Below are 20,432 nucleotides of genomic sequence, written 5' to 3'. Positions count from 1 at the left end.
CAGCCGTGTCCCCGCTCCCCCGGCACATTGTCACGCCAAGCACCAGCTCCCTCCTTACGTGGAGTCGAGTCATCAGGCCTGGGGCTAAATCCAGCTTTATGCCTCCTCCAAAGTGGCAGCAGAACTAATGGCTGCGGAGAGCATAAACATGGAGTTGTTCAGCTTCCCAGGCCATTGGCTCCTGGGGGGGCTCCTTCTGCCTCCCAGGGCTGCAGTCCAGTGCTTCGACCGGGGGGCAAGCAGCCGGCTGACAAACCTTGCAGGGGCAGAGAATTAAGATGTGATCTAAGCTAAGTGAAGTGCCTGGAAAGGCTCCGCTTCACGGCCATAGGTTTGGGATCACACCCTAGTTCTTTTGGTGACTCAGTAGCGGAGAACATGGGAGAAATTCAGAGGGACCTAACCAAGCGAGGGGACTGAGCAACCTCCAGGCAAAGGGCAGCCAACTGAGAAATGCGAAGCAATGCACATGTCAGAGGAAGCAACCGGCAGATCACCGACGTCGCCGTGAAAATCTCTCTCCTCACGGAACAGCAGCAGGCAACAGGGCAAACATAGCGTGACAGTGCAGCAAATCCTACAGATCCATGGCAGGCCCTCACCAGGAATACTGCGCTTAGTTCTGCTCCCTGCAACTCAGATAGGAGTCTGGAGCTCCTGGCTTGGCAATGGGAATGATTAGAGCCAGGGGCCAGGTTCACTAGGGGGAGAGATTGGGTCAGGGACCATCTTTTGGGTCTCTGACCGTACAGCGCCTAGCACAGCAGGGTCCTGGCCCAGCATTGTGCCGCTCAGGCACTTCTACAAATAATAGCAAGTGACTGGAATAGTTCTGGGATGCAGACCAGTCACTGGGGTGTTTACTTGGCTTTTAAACACATCACAGCCCAGTAAACCCCAGATCATCCTATTATGCCATTTTACTGCTCAAGATAGCTAAGTCCAAAGCAAATTGTAAGGAGCTTCACAAGGATCTCACCAACTGGGGGGGACAGCAAATTAAGAGATGAAATTCAATGGTGAGAAATATCGGAGAACTAGCAAAGTTAGTCTGTGTCTTCAAAAACACAAGAAGTTCGGACGAAGCGGATCTTTGCCCACGAAAGCTTAGGCACCAAAATGTTGATCCATAAGATGCCACAGGACTTCTTAATGGTGAGCAATGCAAAGTAATGCAGATCGGAAAACATAATCTCAACCATGTGCATAAAAGGATGGGGTGTCAATGAGGTGTTACCGCTCAAGAGAGGTCCTGGAGACTTTGTGGGTAGTTCTCTGCAAAGAGCCGCTCTGTGTGCAGTGGCAGTCCTAAAAACAAACAGAACGCTGGGAATCATTAAGAAAGAGATCGAAAATATGCCAGAGGATATCTTATTGACTCTATATACATCCACAGTATGCCCATATATTGAATACTGCGTGCAAATGTGGTTGCCTCATCTTAAAAAAGAGATCTTGGCATTGCAAAAAGTTCAGAAAAGGGCAACAAAATGATAAGGGGTTTGCAACAGCTGCCATACAAGGAAAGAGTAATAAGGCTGGGGTTTTTTGGCTGGGAAAAGATGACTAATGGGGATGAGACAGAGGTCTATAAAATCATGACTGGTGTGGAGACAGTGAATAAGAATCACTCCTTGGCTCCCCAAGAGCCCAGGGCTGACAGGTGGTCATGCTCTGGGTCCCCCCAAAACACAGTGCTGGTAACTAACACCCCCCCCTTACTTTTGCGCTACCTCCAGAGCTGAGTAACTGGAGCGCAGTGGTTGTAACTTTGGCTGCGTGCCCAGCTCTAGTAGCAGCACCGCACCAGCAGCAGTATAGAAGTACAGTACAGTAATACCATACCCATGTCACCCTTCCTTCTGTCCTGCTGCTTCCAGAGCTGGTGGCCAGAAAAGTGGCTGCTGACTCCGGGCTCATCTCTGCAGGCAATGGTGTGGAAGTAAGAGTGGTGATACCATAGCAGGCCATGCTCCCTTCTGCACTGCTGCTGGCAGCCGCTCTGCCTTCAGACCTCGATTCCTGACCAGCAGCGGCTGCTCTCCAGCTGCTCAAGCAATGTCACTGCCAGCAGCTGCACAGAAGTAGATATAGCCATACTGCATCCCTCCTACAATAATCTTGTGTCCACCCCATAACGCCTTTTCAGGTCAGGGCCCCAACAATGACAACTCCATGAAAGAGCAGACTTAAATAGCTGGGATCATGGAATTCACCACCTATAAAATCCTATGATGGTGAAATTGATCAAAGTGGACGGTGAATTTGGAGGGGCTGTAGCTATGATGTGGGCCCAGCCTGGCCTTTGGGTGCTCCTAAAATATCCTGTGCCCTTAGACTGTAAGCTCTGGGGTGGGCAGTAATGGGATGAAGTCGGCAGAGATCGGGCCTCAGTCAGACTCCTGTGGGCTTGTGGTAAGCCTGAGCGCTGCTCCCCTCAGCGGTCTGTAACCACCCACTGTCTGTCCCTGGTGTTATTCTGCCGAGAAAGATCCTTCTGTTGTTCACAGAGCAGGACCTGGTACCCACAGAGCTAAAGGGTTGGCACCCTAAGCAGCTGTCGGGGGGGTTCCAGGACCAACAGCCACGTTCCAAGATTCCTTACACTTGGATACAATATCACATCTCTCACCTGCCCTTGGGCGACTGCAGGCCGTCAGATTTGATGACTTTGTCAATACAGGCATATGCCAGAGTGATGAGGCAGCCTGGTCCGGAGCCAGGGCTCTGAATTGAGGGTCTAGAGCAGTGTTCCCTCTATTTTGTGCCCCTCCGGGTGGAATAAATTTTATATGCACCAAGGCTGGTGGAGATATGAACCACCACTAGAAACACAGGCTGCCAGCGGTGGGCGCTCTGCCGATCAGCTGGGCAGCCCATGAATCCCCCCTGGGTAGCCACCCACATGCTCAGCTTACAGGGAACACCACTCCCGAGACCTGAGTTCTCCTCACATCTCGGCCTCTCACCGGCTGCGCAGTCTGACCCCAGCTCACCTGTGGAGCAGCTCACCTCTTACTTCTCACTAGGTGTCTATGCACCTGCCAGCACACCAGGGCCTGGGTCACAGTGCCAAGAGCAGCGACTCACCCGAGTTCACCCTGGCCTCAGCGACGTCATTATGCAGAAGAACAAATGAAGCCTCCTTTTTAAAGAGAAGCCATTTGCAGCTTCCTGGCTCTGCTATTCCCTCCCTAATGAGCTTTCCTGCCCGCTCTTATTATCTCTTCCTCCTGCACATCCGTAGCATTCTGTTCTGAAGGAAGCATTCCTGACAGGGTGACTTCTTAACCTTTCCAGGGTCGTTTCCCTTCTCGTTTCTGGTGTGTCACATAGGAGCAGTGGTGTGAGTGTCAGTGGCAGCCCAGAAGGGGGAGGAAATTATCCCCGTAGGGGAGCCGGGGTGGGAATCAGATAAGTGGCCTTTGCCTTAGCCACTTAGTGTACATAATGGAGAATTAGCTCTTTTCTCCTTCCAGCCATCGCAGGTTACAAGTTGCTGGAATCTAAATGCCAGCTGGGCAGGACTCAGGGCTGCCCACTCAGCGCAATAAGAAGATGCAGCGTGTTTGAGGCGTTGAAGCGGCTGCCTTGTGCCTCAGGATTCTTGGGTTGCGGTCACTCCGATGACCCTTGCCAAGCCTCCATTCGTTCCACAAGCCGGATACGGTGCTGCAGCCAGCCGGTGCCTCTGTAAATGGTGCCTGCTCTTTGGTGTGGTCAGATCAGCTTGGCCGATTGTCTTAGGCCTGATAGTGGGCCAGGGCTTATATTGCAGGAAGCGGGGGTAGGGTACCAGTGAATGAGGCAAACGAATGGATTTAAAAGTAGCCATTCTCCAGCGAAAGAATTCAGCCGCGAGATCACAGAGGGAGACACCTGAACTGGAATTCATGTGCAAGTTTAGCACATTTAACCTTGACCTGAATAGGGATTTTAACTGGCTTATACATTACAAGGGCAATTTCCCCACCTTCGATATTCTCAGGAATGAGACTTGTCTTGGCGGTCTCTCGATAACGAGTAGGACGTCTTCATGTCACCCTCCTATTTGTGAGTCCATTGATGGCTGATCAGCCCAGTTCTGGAGCCGCAGGTCTTATCACAGAAGGGGCAGGTGTTGGTAGCTGGTGGAGGGACACAGGGCAGCTTTTGATGCTCTTTTCTTCTTCTCCACCTGTCCTTGTCTGCGCTGTGGCAGGACCTCTCAGATTGTGCCACCTGCTCACAGATTACCGTTCTCCACTGGGGACGATCTTGGTCAAGGTTCTCCCAAGTGTCAACGCCAACGCTGCAGTTTTTCACGCCTGCCTTCAGCACATCCTCATATCGCTTCCGCTGGCCTCCAACACGCCTCTGCCCTTCCTCCAACTTGGAGAACCAACTCTGTTTTGGGAGGCACTGATCGGACAGCTGAACCACATGACCAGGCCAACGAAGTTGTTGATGAATGATAAAGGCTTCAATGCTGGTTGTGTTCAACTCTTCCAAGATGCTTGTGTTTGTGCACCTATTCTCCCAAGAGATATTTAGGATTCTCCTGAGGCAACGTTGATGATATTGTTCAAGTGCCTTCAAATGATGCTTGTATGTTGTCCAGGTTTCACACGTGTATAGTAGTGTTGGAACAACCACGGCGTGGTATACGAGGAGATTTGTCTTGGGATAGATGTCCCGGCTCTCAGATACAGAAATCAGATAGGGATCCAAGGTGCCAGGCCAGGTTTACTGAAAACAAGGCATGGTCTTAGCTTCCCCAGAGCAGAGGTCTAGGATTAGGCTAATATAGGGCTTGGCAACCTTTCCGAAGCAGTATGCCAAAAACTGACCTTCTGGCCTCTCTGTATGGTCCAAGCGCCGGTGATACTTTTTAAAGTCACTAATAGTCCTACTTACGGCAGCCTTATTAATAACTAAAGATGCAGAGCTTTACCATTTGGGTCTTTAAATCTCCGTCCAGCCAGGTTTTTTAAATATTTAAAAATGTCTGGGATCTTCATGCAGGTTGAACCTCTCTCATTCCAGATTCTCTGGTCTGGCAACATCCGTGGTCTGGTAGGACCACGGATGTTGCTGAACCAGGGAGCCACAGCCACAGAGCTTGCAAGGGTCTCGGGGGCTAAGCCAGTCTGGCAGGCAGCCCTTTTGGCTGGAAGCAGAGCTGACGGCAGCCATGAATGGGAAGCCCCAGTGGCCGGATGCACCCAGCTGCTGCTGTGCCAGGCATGGAGCTACTGCTGGCCGTGGGCTGAGAGACACTACAGGGTGCTGCATGGTAGCAGGAGGCACAGGGCTGAGCTCCCGCTGCAAGCCATAGAAAATCGGCTCATGTGCCACACTTACTGTGCATGCCTGGGGCGGCCGACCCCTGGACATGCATGCTCGTTCCAATGGCTCAGCTCAGTCAGTGCCAGAACTACAACACTGCCCCCTAGGCTGGACAAAGAGTTAAGCTGAAATTCAGTCCCCCAACTTTTATAGACTGAGACATTCTAAGACCTACACCTTACGTATCATCTCACGCATTAATGACACGTTTGTTACCTTCCCCTTGTACCTTCCTCCTGGCACCACAGACAGTGTTCCTTTTCCCCCCATCCTTGGGCTTTGACTCCTGACGTTTCAGACAAAATATCACTATTCATCACTTTTGTGAAACTATTATGTCGTGTACTGAGGTGAGGTGTCCTTGGACTGTCCTGGTGGGATGTATTTACATGGTCTGTATGTTTTAACAGTGCTAGTGCCAAGTTCATGTCCCGGACACAGACTTGCAGGCAAACATCTGCTTCTGAGAGGGCCCGCCCATTACTCACAGGACAATTCTTGCTTATGTAGTACCCAGAGGCACTGAGACCTCATCTGGGGTGAGTGAAGTCTCTGCTCTACAGCCTCAGCTGAGAGCTAGCTGGCCTTCACCTCATGTGGTAGAGGGCAGGGCTCTAGACCCTATGCTCACAGGTTCCATCCCTAGGGCCAGCAACCTAGCTCTGTTGGCATTACAACTGGTGCATTGGCTGGGAAGAACTGCTGGAAGGTCTCAGAAGCTCAGGATGTGCTTCCTCAGCCCCAGGAAGCATGTAGTACCCAGAGATGCTGAGACCTCATCTGGGGTGAGTGAAGTCTCTGCTCTACAGCCGTAGCTGAGAGGCAGCTGCTTTTAGCTCATGTGGTAGAGTGCAGGGCTTTAGACCCTATGCTCTCAGGTTCTATCCCTGGGGCCAGCAACCCCCATCTGTCAGCATTACACTTACTTCAGTTCAAACCTCAGGCCTTACATCAGGTCCTTTCTTTATCCTACAAGTGCCTTCCCCAAAGCTACCCAAAACTGTAAAGAACAATGTGTTTTGAATAGCCATAAAACCCCCAAAATGTATCTTTAAAATACAGAAAGAAACTTACTTGAAAATTAGAAGAAATGAAACATGGGTCCGGTTGGAACACTTTGAAACAAAACCCTTTTTCCATTTCAGTTTTTCTGTGAAGCTAGAGTGGATTGAAAGCTGTAAACATAACCATTAGCCTCGGCCACAGTGAGAGATAATGCAAGTGCAGGACAAAAATAGGTTTTGTCTTCACCTGTAAGTGGAGCGCAGGGCTGTCTAGACCATCTCCATTAGGGGTGTGACGCTACTGGATTCTCAAAGGAACATGAGAACCATTATTGTAACCACCGTCCTAGGTTTGCACCAAATCTTGTGCCAAGTGGGCCAAGAGAAGTATCATAGAATCATAGAATGCTAGGACTGGAAGGGATCTCGAGAGGTTATCAAGTCCAGCCCCCTGCCCTCGTGGCAGGACCAAGTGCTGTCTAGACCATCGCTGATAGACACTTATCTAACCTGTTCTTAAATATCTCCAGTGATGGATATTCCACAACCTCCCCAGGCAATTTATTCCAACGCTTCACCACCCTGACCGTTAGGAACTTTTTCCTAATGTTCAACCTAAACCTCCCTTGCTGCAGTTTAAGCCCATTGCTTCTTGTCCTATCCTGTCTCTGAATCTCTTTGTGCTGCGTACATGTCTGTATCGCTTGGTGTGTGAAATGTAGCTGAAGTTAGAGCAGAATAGGAGGCGTGGGTGAAGCGGAATGGTTTCCAATCCACAGCTCAGGAATGTACCATGGATGTGTCATCTACCATGCTGCCAGTTGCCCAAAAATGCCAAGGAAAGGACACGGACAGGTGACTTGACCATGTGCTCCCAGACACAAGGGAACAATGGACTTTCCTTCACTGAGCAAGGGTTTAAAGAGGACCCTGAGATCCCTCCATCTTCTCTGCAATCTGCATTTTGTCTCCCCTCTCCAATCCAGCTCATCACTTCAAGAACATCTCTGCTATGAACTGAGCCTGGATGGATCGCTGACCCATCCTGACAAAGGGCGTATTCCAGAGACTATTAAGATAGCAGCCAATTCAATCTGCTGCAGCCTGCATCAAGAAATTTATGATTGATGTATGTAATTTGACTACTATAACAATTATTACTCTCACTTTATTCTTTCTTTTTCTTAATAAACCTTTGGATGTTCAATCTAAAGGACTGGCCTGCCGTGCTCTGTTGAGTGAGAGCTAAGTATGTATTGACCTGGGAATGTGGCTGATCCCTTTGAGCACTGGAAAGACCTGTGTCAGTTTAACGCGATTGGTTTTCATAACCTCTCATCTGTGTGGGGACGGATACTGATTGGGGAACCAGAGAAGCTGGAGAGCCTGAGGGTTTCGCTTGTGTAACGTCTGGCTAGCCAGGGAGGCAACAGAGCTGCTCTTTGTGACTGGTTTGCTTTATAGGGAAGGACCCAGTCCAGGGTGTAAGTGGAATGATTTTAAGGTATTTGCCCAGGTTTAGGTCCCTTGGCAGTACCCGGGAAAGCTCCATAGATTACAAGGAGGTCTTTAGAAGGTTAGCTACCCATGGGACTAAGGAGTTTTGCAGCTCCTACTGGTTAAAAATATAGACACCTCATCATCAGGAACTACACTGAGATGAAAACTCTTTTGATTTAAGGTCTAGAAGTTCTCAGATAGTAACATCTTTCAAACACTGCAGACCTGGGACGTTATCCCATCTTAGAGCAGATCCACACTGTTGTATGCTTGCAGCCATGTTGACAACCCAACCGTTCAGAGTCCATGAGAATGGCTTTGAAAAATTAATAACCATGAGATTTGAAGAAGGTAGACTTGCTGGTCTTTTTATTGGCCTCTGGTTGAGGCTTTCCAGTTTCATATTTATGAGCTATCACTTGCAGTCCTACATGGAATTTTTTCCAGTGCTCTTTTTAATTTATTTATTTAAAAAAAATAAAAAAAAGGAAAAAGAGGAGCTGGTACTCAGCTTCCCAGCCCAACGCCCCTCCAGCTACACCCATTGCTGGGGCTGCTGAGGTGCCAGTACTCAGTACCAACAAAGAAAAAAAAAAAAGCATCTCTTGTTTCAAATGAAAGCTGGGAGTCTGACCAACTCAAATGACTCCGGGAGCTGGGGTTTTTCAGAAAAGCCACCCCCAAACATTCTGCACCTCTTGCTCCAATTCTAAGTCATGGTGCTATTAGGAATCTACAGTCACAACAGGCTGAGAGGCTGAGATCCCATCTCTTCCAGCTCCCCGCTTTTCGAGCTGTCTTCCATTGGAGATGTCATTGCAATAACACCATTCTCAAGGCAATTGTCTGTTCCCAGCACCTGGCAATAAGCGACGGGAACGAATCTTGCTGTTGACAAATTACATTTAAAAAGAAAATAACCTCCAAGCCCATTCTCACGGAAGCCTCCAGGCAACGGTCCGCTTGCCAGCAGAGAGACAGACCTTGAACAGGGAGAACTCTGAGCATCCAGAGCCTGGTTGCCTTTCTTTGCTGCTGTGATTGTGAAACAAAAGGCAAGAGGCTGGAGATGACTCACTCTAAGATGAGAGGGTGTGGGTGGGAAACACAATACATCTGCCGTCCCCAGTGTGTTGTAGCCACGGAAAGCTGGGTAGCAACAGGGTAGGGAGAGTGGTCTGCAGCCACTGAGCAGCCGGTGGGGGTGGAGGTCTGTGGGTTTGGGGTTGTGCATTCAGAGCTAGCTGCATCCCTGGTGATAAACCCCTGTGGTCTGCACACAGGCTCTGATCCAAGTGATCTGTAAGTCAGGGCAACAAGTGAGCGTCAGGGAAGCTGAAGGAGTGACACAGTCTTACCTGCCCCTCCATGCGCCTCTCCCTTGGGCAATGCAGAAGGGGCTGTAAATTACACCTCAGTGCCTGCCAGCTGTGCAGTTAACAAGCTGGACCAAGAAGGCTGCGTCCACTGAGACCCCAGTCCTACTGGAAATGCCATTGCTGCCCAATTAAGGCTGTTGTCCTGTTACCGTTGGGGGGCTTTGTCCCCACACCAGAGATCTGTGGCTGTGCAGACCACCCTCCCTAAGCTCATCTTGGGCAGAAACAACACGCAGGGGAAAGGCAGGAGACTGGCCATCCACAAGGCAGGGCAACGAGGTGTCAGAGCCCCGTTTGCTCAAAGGATCCCTCTCCTGTACAATCCTCCAGCCCCACCAAGTCCCAGGTCTCTGATGTACAGGTGAGAGTCGTGTCTGGTTGCACAGCTAGGAATCAAAGTGAGGACCTACCATGCTAAGGTCAGGTCTACACTAGGCAGAAAAGTCAATCTAAGAAACGCAGTACCAGCTATGACAGTTGCGTAGCTGGAATTGATGTGTCCTAGATCTTTTTTTCTGGCTGTCCACCCAGAGGGAGGTCGACAGGAGAAACTCTCCCATTGATCTTCCTTGCTCCTCGTGAAAATGACGAGTACCGGGGCCGATTGTAGAGCTCCAGTGGTTCAATTTAACGCATCCCTGCGAGGCAATGCTAAATCAAACCTCAGACGGTTGGCCCTGAAGGAGCTGATCTCCCAGTAAGTGTCGACATTCCTAAGAACATGAGCTTTTACTGGTGGAGTAAGAGGACCGGGTCCCCCAGCTCAGAAGCAGCAGCACACAACCCATGGTGCACAGGCTAGCCACTGGGGAGGAAAGGTGCAGCAAAGAAATGACCTATGAGCTTGGTGTGTCCGACATTCAAACTCCCTGCCCACTCAGGCCTAGACTGAGTCAACGATCTCATTTCACACAGGCCAGACACTAATGAAGCCTGGATTTGCACTGGTGCCTGAAAGGAAAACAACTCTGTAGCCCAGTCCTCCGAGATAGCTGCCCTCTTCTGCCCTCGTGCCCCGAGAGCTGCCTGACAAGTTACTGGTCCAGGATGGGTAACGCAACAGGGCTAGCCCCTAGCAGCCAGCTAATCTGGGCTCTTGTGTCCAGTGGGGCAACGGGGGCATGGAAAGAGAATCCATGCGCTGCAAACAGGCTGTTCTAGTCATTTCTGTCCACCACACACAGCGGGAGCAGCAGAGAGGAGAGCCACAACTCATGAGCTCCTGTTAGAGGAGAGCTCCTTCCGCTGCCAGTAGTAGCAGGTCCCTTCCCTGTTGTGGGTGAACCACTGCAATATCCTGCCCCTACATGAAACAGGCGAACAACTAGTGCTAAAGAGTCATGCCCCAAAAATCCCACCAGCAGAGCGGCTCACGTGTATGTTTCAGCCTCATCAGACTCCTGCCCAAGAGGACTTGCTGTGCTGCCCTTTTCCTAAAGAGCTGGGCTGAGAAAACTGGCTCGTCTCCCCCGCCTCTGTGATGGGAACAACTGCCACAGCCCGGCCTCCCGGCCTCGCAAGCACAGGCACTCGATCCGCGTCTTGTCCTGCGCTCAGACTTCATCCATTTTCCTTCTAAGGTGAATGGCCGACTCCTATGCAGGACAGACGGACAGGGCAGAGGGACGCCGCATCACATAAAAGCCATCCCAGCCCTGCTGGGCCATACACACGCCAATAATCCTGCGCCTTCAGTGAGACAAGTAGTCTGGCCTTTTGCCTCCCCTTCAGTCCCGTTAGGATCGGGGTTACTGTCTCATAAACCAGTGTAGTCCCTCTCCTCCCCCTCCTGTCTTCCCCACGGCTCCCAGAAGCCCCGCAGGACCCTCCAGCCGGGCACCACAAGCATTGGCGTGACGTCAGCACTTCAGATCAGCAAACAGGAATGCAGTGAACTCTTAGCATCTCTGAATGAGCGCCAGAGGAACACCAGGGCTCCAGAATGTGACCAGAGCCCTGGAGCCAGTGGTACGTCGAAAAGGTTTTAATAATACACCAAGACTGACGCATGTTCTGCTGCCTGCACCCACCCCCGGTGTGAGGTGACTTGCTTTTTTTGCCCCAGCCGCTGTGCGTTGGGTGACTCAGGCCCCTTTGCAACCATTAGCAACAAACCTAATCACACTCTGACCTCAGCACAGAAGAACTCAGATGGCAAAAGGCAGGCGAGCTGGTTAGCTTTAGCCCAGCGCGCGCTCTGCAGAACAGGGCCTACAGAAGTAGGGCCCAGCCAAACCTGCTCTGACAGACAGTCCCACACCCTGCACACTGGCTGGGGCAAGGCTCTGGAGCAGGGAACAATCGAATATTGTAGGGCCAGGGGCTGAGCTCACTTTGCAGCCACGTAATTCAGACGCAGCTGCACTGCAGCTAGAAGTGTTAGGTGGATGTGAATGAGAGTCAGGGTCCCGGGTTTTCCCAGCACCCATGGCTATGATTTTAGGCCCAGCTGATTTGCAGAGTGGCCAGAGCTGGCAGCATGGGTGGTGCACATAGGCACATGCCTTGGCGCACATAACAAAATTTATTCCACCCATGGATGGGAAAAAATTAGTATGAACTCAGGCATCTGGCACCCTTCAAGCATTCTGGTAAGGGGCTGCCCAATAAAGAGGCAGAGCAGAGGACTGGAAAGCCAGGAATGGCATGTTGCAAATTAAGCCAATGAAAGAAGGGCTGAATTAGTCTGCCCTCCACCTGTTTGGGGCCCTTCCACAGAGCCATGGCTGGGGTGGAAGGCCTGTGTTGGTGACACCAGGTCTTGGATGGAGACCATCATCAGCACACCAGCAAGGACCCCAAACTGCAAGACCCTACTCTGTCTTCCTCTCCCGCAGCTGCCTCTTTCTCCCTCCATCCTCCCAGTCTTCTGGCTCTTCCTAGCAGTGTTTCACCTAGCCCTGGAATCAACTATACTACGTGGCAACAGCCTGGGGAGAGGAGGCAGCCTACCCTGCTCCGTAGGAAACAGGCCAGTGGCTGTAGGAGGCTGCACCAGATATAAGAACGGCCACACAGGGTCAGTCCAACAATCCATCTAGCCTGGTTCCCGGTCTTTGGAGAGTGGCCAGCCACAGGTGCTTCAGAGGGAATGAAGAGACCAGCACAATCTTTATGTGACCTGACCTCTCTCTTCCAGTCCCAGAAGTTAGAGGCTCACAGACATGCTGAACATGGGTTTGTCCCCGTCAACGGCTAGCCCTAATATCCCTCAATGGATCTGCTTTCCAGGAACATAGCTGTCTTTTTTGAACCAAGTAACAATTTTGGCCTTCACAGATCCTCTGGCAAGGAGTTCCACAGGTTGACCGTGCATGTCGTGTGAAGAAATGCTTCCTTTGTTTTAAACCTGCTGTCTAGTAATTTCACCAGGTGACCCCTGGTGCATGTGTTATGCCAAGGTGCCAACAGCTCTTCCCTGAGCACCTTTCCCCCAAACCGTCATGATTTATCGACCTCTGTCTTCTCCTTCTTAGTCCCCCTCTTCTAGAATGAACAAGCCCAGTCTTTTCCATCTCTATTCATTGGGAAGCTGTTCCCTACCCTCCTTCTCTGCCCCTTTTCCAATTCTTTTTTGAGATGGGGTGACCAGGACTGCATGCAGGATTCAAAGTGTGAGTGTATCATGGATTCAGGGCCGATGAGGGGGTTGCACAGGGGGTCACATGCAGCCACTAGGGTCATCCCCTCTCCCTCGCACTCATCATTTTCTGGGCACCACATTTCAAGAAAGAAGTGGAGAAATTAAAGAAGGTCCAGAGAAGAGCTACAGGAATGATTAAAGTTCTAGAGAACAGCAGCCAGGAGGGATGAGTGAAAGAACTGGGCTTTTTCAGTTTGGAAAAGAGAGGATGGAGAGGGAACATGACAGCGGTTTACAAGTGTTTACAAAAGGGTGTGACGAGGAGGAGGGAGAAAAAAATTGTTCTCCTTGGCCTCTGGGGATAGAACAAGAAACAACGGGCTTAAACTGCAGCAAGGGAGGTTTAGGCTGGATATTAGGAAAAACTTCCCAACTGTCAGGGTGGTTATAAAATAAAATTGGAATAAAATTGCCTAGGGAGGCTGGGGAAGCTCTGTCACTGGAGATATTTAAGAGCAAGGTTAGATAGATGTCTACCAGGGATGGTCTTGAGGGTGCTTGGGCAGGGGGTTGGACTCGATGACCTGGTCCCTTCCAGTGCAAGCGCTCTATGATTCTCTGGACAGGGCCGTATCGCTGCTGGTGAGTGCAGGGGTGGTCCTGCCTTCCCCCCTTCCCCCGGCAGCCCTAGAGCAGCGCGAGCTAGGACTGTACTGCTCTGGGAGTGTCGGGGGACTCACACACACTCACTGGGAGTGGTGCAGCACTTCTGGAGGAAAAGGCAGGTGGGGGCACATCAGGGGGTGGAGGAGGAGCAGGGGTGAGAGAGGGGTGTGAAAGGCGCAGGGCATGGGCAGAGCAGTAGTGGGGAGGGGCACGTGGCCGGTGGCCCCCCTAGAATCCCCCTCACCAGGTGCCACTGCAGAGGGTTGCTTAAGTGGCATTATGTTTTCCATCCCGACTCGTAGCAGCTCAGGTTGCGTGTGGGGTTGAGACTGCGTTTCCCAGCATGCATTACCTTGCACTTCACACCGAATTGCCTCTGTCGCTGCGTTGCCGAGTCCCCTGGTTTTGTGAGACCCATTTGTAATTCTCTGCAGTCAGCTTTGGACTTAAGCTATCGGGAGTAATTCTATACTGGCCGCACACTTCCCCGCCTCACTGTTTCCCTCCTTTCGATTGTTTTCCTTGTGTGTGTTCCAATCAATACATTGTTAACCTTTGGTCTGACTCTGTTTGTCCTGGTGCCAAGTAGGTACCAAGTCTCTGTCTACCAAACCCCAGAGCTTTAATGGTGGACAATGACGGGGTTGTGTTAACACCTGTGGCCCATATACTATATCTAAATTAATACAATGTGCCCTGCATGCCTGGAGTATTATTTACCCTGTCACATTACACCTCAACTGGAGTAAATAGGGGTGTGTCCACACAGCAAAGTTATTTCAGAATAAGGGCCGCTATTCTGAAGTAACTTTGTGAGAGTCGACACAACACAACCGCTATTTTGAGATAATTTTGAAATAGGGGATGGCTTATTTCGAATTTGGTAGACCTCATTCTATGAGGAGCAGGGCCTATTCCAAAACAGATATTTTAGAATAGGGGTGATTTCGAAATAAGCTATTCTAGAATAACTTATTCCAAAATAATGCTGCCTTGTAGACTTGGTTCTTCTGTATGGACACACTATTTCAGAATAAATTTTGCTTATTTTGGGGTTTTCCTGTAGTATGGACACATTCTCGAATCATTTACTTTGGAACAATAACTCTGGAATCAACTATTCCAGAAAAAAACTCTGTAGTGTAGACCTACCCTCAATGGGCATAAGTGGTAGCAGGTTTAAAACAAGTGTAAGGAAATAAATTTTTATTCAGTTTGCAGATGATACCAAGGTAGGAGGGGTTGCAACTGCTTTGGAGGATAGGGTCAAAATTCAAAATGATTTGGACAAATTGGAGAAATGGTCTGAAGTAAAGAGGATGAAGTTTAATAAAGACAAATGCAAAGTGCTCAACTTAGGAAGGAAAAATCAGTTTCACACATACAAAATGGGAAGCGACTGTCTAGGAGGGAGTGTGGCAGAAAGGGATCTAGGGGTGATAGTGGACCACAAGCTAAATATGAGTCAACAGTGTGATGCTGTTTCAAAAAAGGCAAACCTGATTCTGGGATGCATTAGTAGGTGTGTTGTGAACAAGACACGAGAAGTCATTCTTCCGCTCTACTCTGTGCCGGTTAGGCCCCCGTTGGAGTATTACGTCCAGTTCTGGGCGCTGCATTTCCAGAAAGATGTGGAGAAATTGGAAAGGGTCCAGAGGAGAGCAACAAGAATGATCAAAGCTCTAGAGAACATGACCTATGAAGAAGGGCTGAAAGAATTGGGCTTGTTTAGCTTGGAAAAAAGAAGATTGAGGGGAGACATGATAGCAGTTTTACAGTTATCTAAAAAGGTGTCATAAGGAGGAGGGAGAAAACTTGTTCTTCTTGGCCTCTGAGGATAGGACACGAAGCAATGGGCTTAAACTGCAGCAAGGAAGGTTTGGGTTGGACATTAGGGAAAAGTTCCTAACTGTCAGGGTGGTCAAACGCTGGAATAAATTGCCAAGGGAGGTTGTGGAATCTCCATCACTGGAGATATTTAAGAACAGGTTAGATAAGTGTCTGTCAGGGATGGTCTAGACAGCACTTGGTCCTGCCATGAGGGCAGGGGGCTGGACACAATGACCTCTCAAGGTCCTTTCCAGTCGGAGCATTCTATGATTCTGCTATGCAGTCAACCTGCAGAACACCTTGCCTGGGGCTGGTGTAGGGTGTGTACCACATGCAGCTTTCTACACCCAGACAGTGCGTCCTGCATCCATCCATCTATCTACACAGGTCTCACCTGGACTCTCTGCTCTACTGTACATACAGACTTATCTGACCACAGCAGCACAGGTTTGGGGTTTATTGTACTTTGGGAGAGCGATAATACTTTGTCTCCATAGCACCAGCCATAGGATGATGTCAAATGGCAACAAATAACTTGGTTTTATAGGGGGAGACCAAGGAATCAAGGCACACAGTCAAGACCAGAACCTTAGAAACTGCTCTTCGACCACCAGCCTTCAATGCAAGCTGGCCCAGGGCTGATGCTAAAGGGCACTGAATGCTCTGTATGTAAGGGTCCGGTAGCGTAAGTCATAGAAATAATCACACCCCCACTGCAGCACAACTGTTAACCCTGTGATGAGAAGTAGAGGAAGAGTCATTATTCTAGGTTCCAATTATAGGCTGTCCTGATTAGAGCAATCCTATGAATAGCATGGAAAATTAATATTGGTTTAATTATACATAACAGCTGACACAGTGCGAGGGGTTAGTTAATCATTAGCTGCTTCATTAGTCATTCCTGGCCACCAACTCTCTGAAAAAGAGCAGGAGCCTTAACACCTTGTGCTCCTGAGTGCAGGCTGGGAGTAAGGGAAGGGTTATATCTGGAGACTAGCCAGGACTAAACCCAGGACTTCAGAGATCTCCCTTCCTCCCCTGGCCTTCAGTGCAAGCTGGCCCAGGCATTACCACTTGCCAAAAGCCACAAAGAACCACTGTGATCATCTAACCTGCCTCTTGGGTCACATAGGCCACAGGAGTGGTACACATCCATCAACTCCTCCAGATATGTACCTAGTTTTACTACAGGCCACATAAAAAGCACCCATGAAGTCCACGCAAACTCATATTTCATACAGACAATGACTTGTTTTTACCGATGTGGCTATTATCCACTGAACTGCAAACACAACAGTTATATTGCACTCAACGTATTTTATAACGACAAGGCGCAGTGAGAATGTGAGCAACTTTTCAGGGTGCGCGGCTGTGACACGTCTGTATTTTGGTGCCTGATTTTGTCAGCACGTCATTTTTAAGTGAGGTGGAACTTGGGAGTGCGTGAGACAAATCAAAGGAGTCCAGGACGGAGGAGCGCCATTGGGCTTGAGAACTGCCCTGAAATAATCACGAGGGTAGCTCATTAAAAACCAACTCTGCTCTCGATTTCACAGTTGTCAGAGAGGGGGGAATCCATCCCCCCATTATACATTGTTCCAGATTAATTATCCTCACAGTTAAGCATTATTTCCAGGATGAAAATGTCTCACTTCAACTGCCAGCCATTGGCTCGTGCTCCTTTTACCTGCTAGGCTGGAAAGCTCCTCAGTAAATATTTGTTCCCTATGTAGAAACTTACAGGCTGTGAGCAATCACCCTTAAGCTACATGTGGTTAAGCTAAAGAGGGTGTGCGTCTTGAATCCAGCACAACAAGTGGGTTTTCTAAGCCTGTAATCACTCTTGTAACAGTATAACCAATATGGTTTCTCTGGCCATATTAAGAGGCCGAGAGCTCTCTGCAGCCAGGCTAAAGGGTAGCAGGTATTCACTGTGAAGCTATGGAAGGACAGAGTGACCAACACCGCCGTCCTCAAGCAAGCTGGAATCCCAACCATGCACACCCTCCTCAGGCAGTGTCGGCTCCGCTGGCTTGGCCACGTCCACAGGATGAATGATGGAAGGATTCCAAAAGACATCCTGTATGGTGAGCTAGCCTCTGGCAAAAGACCTCCCGGACGCCCCCAGTTGCTCTACAAAGATGTCCACAAGAGAGACCTCAGAGAGGTAGACATCGAGCTGGACAACTGGGAAGAACTAGCAGATGACTGCAGCAGATGGAGGCAGGGGTTACACAAGGGCCTTCAGAAGGGCTAGATGAACATCAGACAGCTAGCAGAGGAGAAGCGAGCGCACAGAAGGCACAGTAAGGACTTGCCAGACACCTACCACATCTGCAAGAGATGCAGCAAGGACTATCACTCTCGTGTGGCTCTTCATAGTCACAGTAGACGCTGTAAATGAAGTCCTCAATTGAAACTATAAAGGGCGCGATCCATAGTCTATGCAGACTGAAGGATGCCTACTACTTACTACTACAGGTCACATACTCACATTCCAGCTGCATTTCAGTACAACAGTGTCACACCAGGCTGTTAAGAAGAAGACCACATCCTCATGCCACCCACTGCCAGGCAGATCTCAAGATGGGTAAAGAAAACTCAGTCAACAGCATTTCATCTGGCAGGCAACAACTAATCAATAGATGAGGTTGTGGAATCACCGTTCTCTGATGGTGACAAGTAGCAGAGAGGTGGCCGTGTTAGTCTGTATCCTCAAGAACAACAAGAAGTCCTGTGGCAACTAATAGACTATTTTGAGCATCAGCTTTTGTGGGCAAAGACCCGCTTCATCGGATGCATCCAATGAAGCAGCTCTTTGCCCACGAAAGCTGGTGCTCCAAAATAGCTGTTAGGCTATAAGGTGCCACAGGACTTGTTGTTGTTTTGAAGATACCAATGAACACGGCCACCTCTCTGATACTTATTACTGTGTGAGGCTTTTTCAGTGGCACAGATCCTGCATTTTTACAGGGAATTACACCCTGCACCCTAGGAATTGGGTAAGGGTGGGAGTTTAAATTAACAGGGTCATGCCTTGAGCCCTACGGCCTGGGTAATACTCTGTGTGTGTATCCCTGAGCGTGGAAGGGATGAGAAATGTGTGCGGGTAACATTCTCTTCTCCACACCTCTCCTACGTATCACTGTCCTTCTTGACTGGTGAGCCAGAAGCAGGCATGGAATTCCTGCAGCGGCTGTACCAGTGCCAAGGACAGAGGTGAAATAGCCTCTCGGTTCCCACATATACATCCCAGGATTGCACCAAGCCTCCTAGCCAGCGCAGCATGACTCTGGGAGCTCCCACTGGGACCCCCAAATTATTTTCTAAACCCCAGCTTCATTTGCCAGAGTAGAGTCCTCCCGGCTGGAGGTGGGGGTCAGGGTCGGCTGCATGCTTTGCTCGCAGATGTGACCTTTCTTGGCAGAAGAAGCATCAGGGCAGGTGAGCTGCCTGGCCCCACACAGGAACATTAAAGAATTAAGTACAAGATTTGAACAAGTGGTGTGTGATGCTGTTGCAGAAAAAGCAAATGTGATTCTGGGGTGTGTTCCAGGCGTGTGGTGAGTGAGCAAAACCGGGGAACATTCTTCCTCTCTGCTCTGCGCTGATTAGGCCTCAGCTGGAGCGCTGTGTCCAGTTCTGGGCCCCACATTACAGGAACGTTGTGGAGAAATTGGAGAAGGTCCAGAGAAGAGCAACTAAAATGATTAAAGGTCTAGAAAATAGGACCTATGCAAGAAGGTTAAAAGAACTGGGTTTGTTTAGTTTGGAAAAGAGAAGGCTGAGAGGGGATGTGGCAGCAGCTTTAAAGTACCTAAAGGGGGTTACAAGGAGGAAGGAGAAACAATGGCTTAAACTGTAGCAAGGGAGGTTGAGGTTGGACATTAGGGAAAAATTCCTAATTGTCAGGGTGGTTCAGCGCTGGAATAAGTTGCAGAGGAAGGTTGTAGAATCTCCATCATTGGAGATATGTAAGAAGAGGTTAGATAAACATCTACCAGGGATGAGCTAGATAGTGCTTGGCCCTGCTGTGAGGGCCAGGAGCTGGATTTGACATGTCGAGGTCCCTTCCAGTTCTAGAGTTCTATGATTCTACGACTCCTTTGCCCAACTTGGCCAACTTTGTAAGGCACAGGCACAGGACAGGAGCACCACAGAAAAACCCTCCTGCAGCCCACCTATTATCACCCCTCCCCCAGTCCAACCCACCCTCCAGCAGCTCACCTATCAGTACCTCCCGCTTGCTGGCAGCGCTCCCCCCCCAACCCCGTCAGTTCCTCCCCATCCCTCCAGCGTCTAACACACCCTTTGCAACAGCTGACCAGTGACAGGCAGGAAGAGTAAAAGTGGCATGTTTGGGAAAGGAGCTGAAATTGGGGCAGGAAGAGTCCAGGCGGAAGTGGGGCCTTGGGGCACAGCTGGAGAGAGGGTGGGGCCTGGGGACACCCCTGCTCAGCACATTAGAAGGTCAGACCCTATATTCAAGGGGCCCAATTCTCAGAGGCTGAGTGCTGAGGATTATGAGAATCAGGCCCACAGGTCTCACCAGCTGGCACCCAAAGAGGCTCATCCCTTCTGAAGGTCTTAGCCCATGAGCCAGATCCTCCCTGCCCCTTGCATGGCCATGTGCACCCCCATGGCACAGGCACAAGGCGGTTAAGGGGAAGCCGTGCCAGGTTCCAGGAGTCGGGCTCCGACGAAGCGGGAGCTGCCCGGCAAAGGAGGTTTCAAAGCACACGGGGCCAGACCGCAGCTCAACGTGCGAACACAGGGGCGCCTCGCATGCAATTTCGGGACGTCCCTGCCTGCATATGGGCGGCTTCAGGGCCCACAAGGAGGGGAGGAAATGAACAAGAGGTTCCAGCGGTGGGGCTTGAATAGGACTTCCTAATTTTCGCACGACAATGGGACCAAATGCAGACGGGATTGTCCTGCGGACACCAACGCACAAAGCAGTGGAAGTGCAGCCTTCTCAGAGCGGCGGCAGGAAAGGGAAGGAAAGTCCTCCCCAGGAAGCTATTGGAGGCAGTTGTGCACCAGGGTATCCCTTGAATCGCAGTTGTGAAGGAAAGCAGGTGAATCGTGCCAGGGACAGTTAAGGAAATACGGATTGGATCCTTGGACTATGACGTGGATAGA

This window comes from Carettochelys insculpta, chromosome 1 (assembly GCF_033958435.1).
Source record: "Carettochelys insculpta isolate YL-2023 chromosome 1, ASM3395843v1, whole genome shotgun sequence".
In the NCBI taxonomy this organism is placed as follows: Eukaryota; Metazoa; Chordata; order Testudines; family Carettochelyidae; genus Carettochelys; species Carettochelys insculpta.
The sequence above is the reverse complement of the archived record's forward strand: the minus strand, read 5'-3'. Positions refer to the sequence as shown.